Source organism: Mus caroli, chromosome 12 (genome assembly GCF_900094665.2).
Source record: "Mus caroli chromosome 12, CAROLI_EIJ_v1.1, whole genome shotgun sequence".
Lineage (NCBI taxonomy): Eukaryota > Metazoa > Chordata > Mammalia > Rodentia > Muridae > Mus > Mus caroli.
In genome coordinates this window covers 33881529-33887528 of record NC_034581.1, presented here as the reverse complement: position 1 = coordinate 33887528, position 6000 = coordinate 33881529, and positions in this window count along the sequence as shown.

Genomic DNA, 6000 nt, shown 5'->3' with positions numbered 1-6000 from the left:
AAAAAAAAAAAAAAGATACAAACTTAAGTAACCCAAGGGTCAATTTAAACCCTTTATGTATGAGGGTGACCTTGAACTCCTTAGTTGCCTTATTTGCCTCCCAAGTGCTGAGTATGTACCACCACTCCTGGATGCACTTTCTCTTTCCTGTAATGTGCCTTCACTGTACTTTGAAGCTTGAATCACTCTTTCAAAGGAAAGAGTAGGGTGTATGTACTTTCTCATATTCAGACACAATTACAAGTGTTTCATTGTTTCTTTTCCAATATAGGTTTTAGTGGGCATATCCACTTGAATTGTTATGCTTAGCTGTACAGATATTAGAACAGACTTTAAGTGTTGTTTCAGTGTCAGAATCTGAGGCCAGTGGTTATCAGGACTGGCAGAATCAATCTTTTGTGATTCTCTATTGCTATCATGAGCCTTAAATAACTGTATGTGACAATTGACATGCATTGACATGGAATTCAAAATTAAAATATTGCTTTTCCTTGGTGATTCCATCTGAGAATATCTACTCCTTTTTGATAATTGTTTTAAATCATGGTCTCAATTTTTTAAGTCTCATAAGCCATGAATATCTCTTCAATATTGACATGAACATAACATTAGTTAAGTTAAATTATTAAATTATTAGTTAAATTATTAAATAATTCCATCTGAGAATCATTTTAGAAAATTAAAATCAATGTCCCTTAGGCATAAAACTAATATTCCTATACATAATCTTGGTACAATATTTTCTGACTTGTTATGAAAAGGTGATCAGCCAATGGCATCAGAGCATCAAGATTTTTTAAAATCCTTTTTAGAAAAAATAGTCTATTTTTTAAAATTCACTTTAATTTCCAATCACAGCCTCCATACCTACTCCCCTCCTAATCCCACCCTTAGGTATACCCCCACCATTACCTACTCCAGCCCTTCTCCTCAGAGAATGACAGCCTACTTGGGTAACACACCATCCTGGGACATCTAGTCCCAGCATAACTAGGCATGTCCTCTTCCACTGAAGATAAACCAGGCATTCCAGGTAGAGGGAAGGGGATCCAATGGCAGGGAACATAGACTGAGACAGCACCCATTCCATTTGTTAGAAGATTCACGTGAAGTCCAAGCTACTCATTTGATAGACAAGAGTAGAGTATCTAGGTCCAGATGCTGCATGCTCCTTAGTTGATAGCTCAGGCTCTGTGAGCCCCTGTAATCCCAGGTTAGTTGACTCTGTGGATCTTTGGTGTCCTTTAACACATCGACTTGCTCACTTCTATCCCCAACTCTTCTGCAAGAAGCTCTGAGCTTCACCTGATGCTTGCCTTTGGCTCTCTTTATCAAACTGCATCAGCTGCTGCTTAAAGCCTTTCAGCTAGGTTTCTGTTTACAAGCATAGCAGAGTATCATTAGTATAGTGTCAGGAGTTGGTTCTCTCACATGGAATGGCAGTCATTGGTTGGCTGTTCCCTCAGTCTCTGTCCCATCTTTATTTCTGCACATTTTGTAGTCAAGACAAATGTGGAGTTGAAAGTTTTGTGGGTAGAATGATGTCCCTACCTCTTCTGGAAGTCCTGCTTGGCTATAGAATATGGGCACTTCAGTTTCTGTATACCCCTCTGGTAGGAATCTCATCTAGGTTAACACTGATAGAGTCATCATGTTCTCTCAGTCCCAGGCCTCCAGCTAGTCTCCACAGATGCCCCCATGCAGATTTCCATTCTGACTCCCAGTTCCCTCCCATCCATCCCTTTCCCACACCTGGCTACCCTCCCCATTCCTCCTGTCACCCCTTCTATTATGTAGTTCTCCCTTTCCATACACCTCTGATGACTTTAGTTTCCCCTTATAAGTGAGATTCAAGCTTCCTCACTTTGAACTGAGAGTTGCAAAATGAAGCAATTGCCCTCCTCCCCAAATTGCATTTGATTATGGTGTTTTATCATGGTAGAAGAAACCTGAAGACAATGGTGCAGACTATTCAGATGAGCAAATAGCTTGAATGCTGATGGTCCTTATTCCTGCAAACTTCCATTCTATTATCTCACTGTGGACCTATGTCTTTCCTTGTAGATGCCTATTTTAATTCAAATGTAAAACTTGGAATTACAATACATAGATTGTGTATCAAGTTCCCATCCAACTCTGACAAGTGGAGCACAATAATCTGGAGTTGTGCTGACAGGCAGTGATAAAGATAAATATACATGTATTAGTTTTCATTCCAGTAGCTGTCCCAAAATACTGACAACAGCAATTTAAAGAAGAAAGGGTTTATTCTGACTCACATTTGGAAGAGATAGCCCATTTTGCTGGGTCCATCAAAGCTCGGGGGATGGACAGAATAATATGGTTCTTGCCCCTGGGGCAGAGCCCAGTTGACTCTGGTCTCCATGAGTCTTGATGGCTGCTCTGAGCATAAGGTTTGTTTGTATAGTAATGTAAATGTTTTACATTCTCCTTTACAGTATGTCCTCCCAGTTAACATTAATGACTCAATGATAATCAGAGACAGCGTGAGTCTTATCACAGTTTTTTTTTTTTTTCCAAGTAGATGGTGGTTAACCTAAAGGCCCACAACTGGTCAGGATTGAAAGAACAAATGACTAACAAGAACACCTCTATCTCACCTACTCTCAAATGTTTAGTCATCGTCGTGGAAAAGGGACCAGAAACATTCAAGATCCAGAGGGGGCAGATAACAGCAACAAAGCTGTTTTCTGCACACACAGGGAAACTGCACATACGAATGCATAAGATCTGCAAAAGATCAGACCAGACAAAATCTTGGTATGACAGGGGAAGGTGATGAGGAAGTACCATGCCTAGCGGAGGGTTTATTAATAATGGATGGCTGCTGGCAGAGGAAATGTTTTTCCTCAACACATGCTCTCTCACGTGGGGTATCAATTTTCTTTCCTAACAAACAACAAGAGGTCATATTGATTTTGCCTTTGAAAAGATTGTTTGTATCATATATAATACAGCTGTCTTTGTGTCTGCTACAAAAGGTACTCTCTGAATTATGGGACCAGGGAACTAATGGCTGTAATTACTTTTGCCAATCTCTGATTATCTATGCTGAAGGAAGCATTGCTTGTTATAACTAGATAAATAAGTATTTTCTCTAAGCTATTGGTTTTTGGTCTTGACTTCCTATGCAGATCACTGGAAAACTTCAAAACGTAGAGAAACCCAGTAACATTATGTCACTACAGATATTCCATCTTAGGTGGTCGTAGACAAAGCCCAAGTCTCAGGACATTTTAAAAATGTACACAGTGATTCTGTTATTATTTGAAAAACACCAAAGCTATTATGTTTCCTCTTCTGACCTTTACATGAACACAATATTGATTGGTGGGAATGTCACCAATAGTGATTTCACCCAACTCCTCACAGAACAGTAAATAAGCAGACGCAGAAGAACGCTGTCCTATTATCGCCATTATGCGTAGCTGCTTTGCAAACTGAATATACTCCTTTGGATTAGGTCTATGGAACTCTGATTAGAAAGGTTATCTCTAATTTTAGAGATGTTTACTTGCACAGGAATAATAGTGTGTATTTACAACACTTGAAGGGAAAATGAAGTTTGTATGCTTCAAATGTATATGATTAAGAAGATTTAAACCTTAAAATCAATAACAATTGAAAGTGGAAAATAAAAAAAAACATAATTGAGACTGATGAAAACATATACTTTGCTCATTATTTTGTAACTATATCTTTTATCTAATGTAAATTAGGAATTATGCCATTGACGTATTTGAGTGTTAAGTTTGTAAATAAACTAAATATTGATTTAAAATATGTAGCTGTGCTGGCTGGTTTTGGGTCAATTTGACACAGGCCAGAGTTAATCTTTTGTTTTTCAATTTTTATTTATTTTTTAATCAGATAATTTCTTTATTTATATTTCAAATGTTATCCCCCTTCCTACTTTCCCCTCCGAAAATTCCCTATCTTCTCTTCCCTCCCCCTGCTCATCAACCCACCCACTCCTGCTTCCTGACCCAGGTATTCCCCTATACCTTCACAGAACCAAGGGCCTCTCCTCCCATTGATGACCGACTAGACCATCCTCAGCTACAGATGCAGATAGAGCCATGAGTCTCTCCTTGTGTTTTCTTTGATTGGTGGTTTAGTCCCAGGGAGCTCTGGGGTTACCGGTTAGTTCATATTGTTGTTCCTCCTAGGGGTTTGCAAACCCCCTCAGTTCCTTGGGTACTTTCCTTGGGGACCCTCTGCTCTTTCTAATGGATGACTGTGAGGATTCACTTCTGTATTTGCCAAGCACTGTCAGAGCCTCTCAGGAGACAGATATATCAGGCTTCTGTCAGTGAGCTCTTGATGGCATCCACAATAGTGTCTGGGTTTGGTAGTTGTTTATGGGATGGATACCCAGGTGGGGTAGTCTCTGGATGGTCATTCCTTCAGTCTCTGCTTTGCACTTTGTCTCTGTAACTCTTTCCATGGGTATTTTGCTCCCCCTTCTAAGAAGGAATGAAGTGTCCACACATTCGTCTTCCTTCTTCTGGAGTTTCATGTATTGTGCAAATTGTATCTTGGGTATTCTGAGCTTCTGTGTTAATATCCACTTATCAGTGAGTGCATATCATGTGTGTTCTTTTGTAATTGGGTTACCTCACTTAAATTGGACATTGTTCTACCTGAAGATCCAGCAATACCACTCCTGGGCATATACCCAGAAGATACTCCACCTTGTAATAAGGGCACATGTTCCACTATGTTCGTAGCAGCCTTATTTATAATAGCCAGAAGCTGGAAAGAAACTAGATGTCCCTCAACAGAGGAATGGATGCAGAAAATGTGGTACATTTATACAATGGGGAACTACTCAGCTGTTAAAAACAATGAATCCATGAAATTCTTAGGCAAATGGATGGATCCAAAGTTATCTTAAAGGAGAGAGCTTCAGTTGAGAAAATGCCTCCATGAGATCCAGCTGTAGGGCATTTACTTAATTAGTGATTGATGGGGGAGGGCACAGTGCATTGTGGATGGTGCCTTTCCTGGGCTGGTAGACCCAAATTGTAATAGAAGCAGGGAAATCAAGTCATGATGAGCAAGCTAATAAGCAGTACCATGCCATGCTCTCTGTATCAGCTCCTGCTTCTAGGTCTCTGCCCTGCTTGAATATCGATCGGTCTTGGCTCCCTTCAATGATTGATTATTCGAAGTGTAAGCCAAATAAACTATTTCATCCAGCAGTCGTTTTGGTCATGATATTTTATCTTAGCAGTAATAATCCTAATGGTGGTAGTGGCACTGACATCTGATCATCAAGGTAGATCTGGCATGAATATTCTAAGTTCCTAAAATTCTTAACATTTTCCTGCAATTGTTTTTCAGCATATATCAAATTAGTATATCTTTGATAGGGATTTGTTATAATGTTTGATTTTTAAAATTTACTCCATGAATTTCTGATTTAAGGGTAGTAAGAAAATATTGTATAAATTTGGCCTAGACATATGAATTTTAAACAATTTGTGAAATGGCCCTAAACATATTTCTGGCACTCACTACTACATAGTTATACAAAGAAGTATTGTCAGCATTGAAGATTATAAAGTAAAAATTAAGATGGGCAGTGGTGGCGCACGCCTTTAATCCCAGCACTTGGGAGGCAGAGGCAGGTGGAGAAGAGTTCGAGGCCAGCCTGGTCTACACAGTGAGTTTTAGGACAGCCAGGGCTACACAGAGAAACCGTCCCAAAAAACAAAAAACAAAAACTACAACAGCAACAACAACAAAACAAAATAAAGTAAAAATTTTATCTGCTCAGAAAAATGTATATCCTGCAGAATGAAACCTTTAATAAAGATTTATTTATTTTGTTTTTGTTTTGTTTTGTTTTTTTGTTTTTTTGTTTTTGTTTTTGTTTTTGTTTTTGTTTTTTTGAGGCAGGGTTTCTCTGTAGAGCCATGGCTGTCCTGGAAATCACTCTGTAGACCAGGCTGGCCTCAAACTCAAAATCTGCCT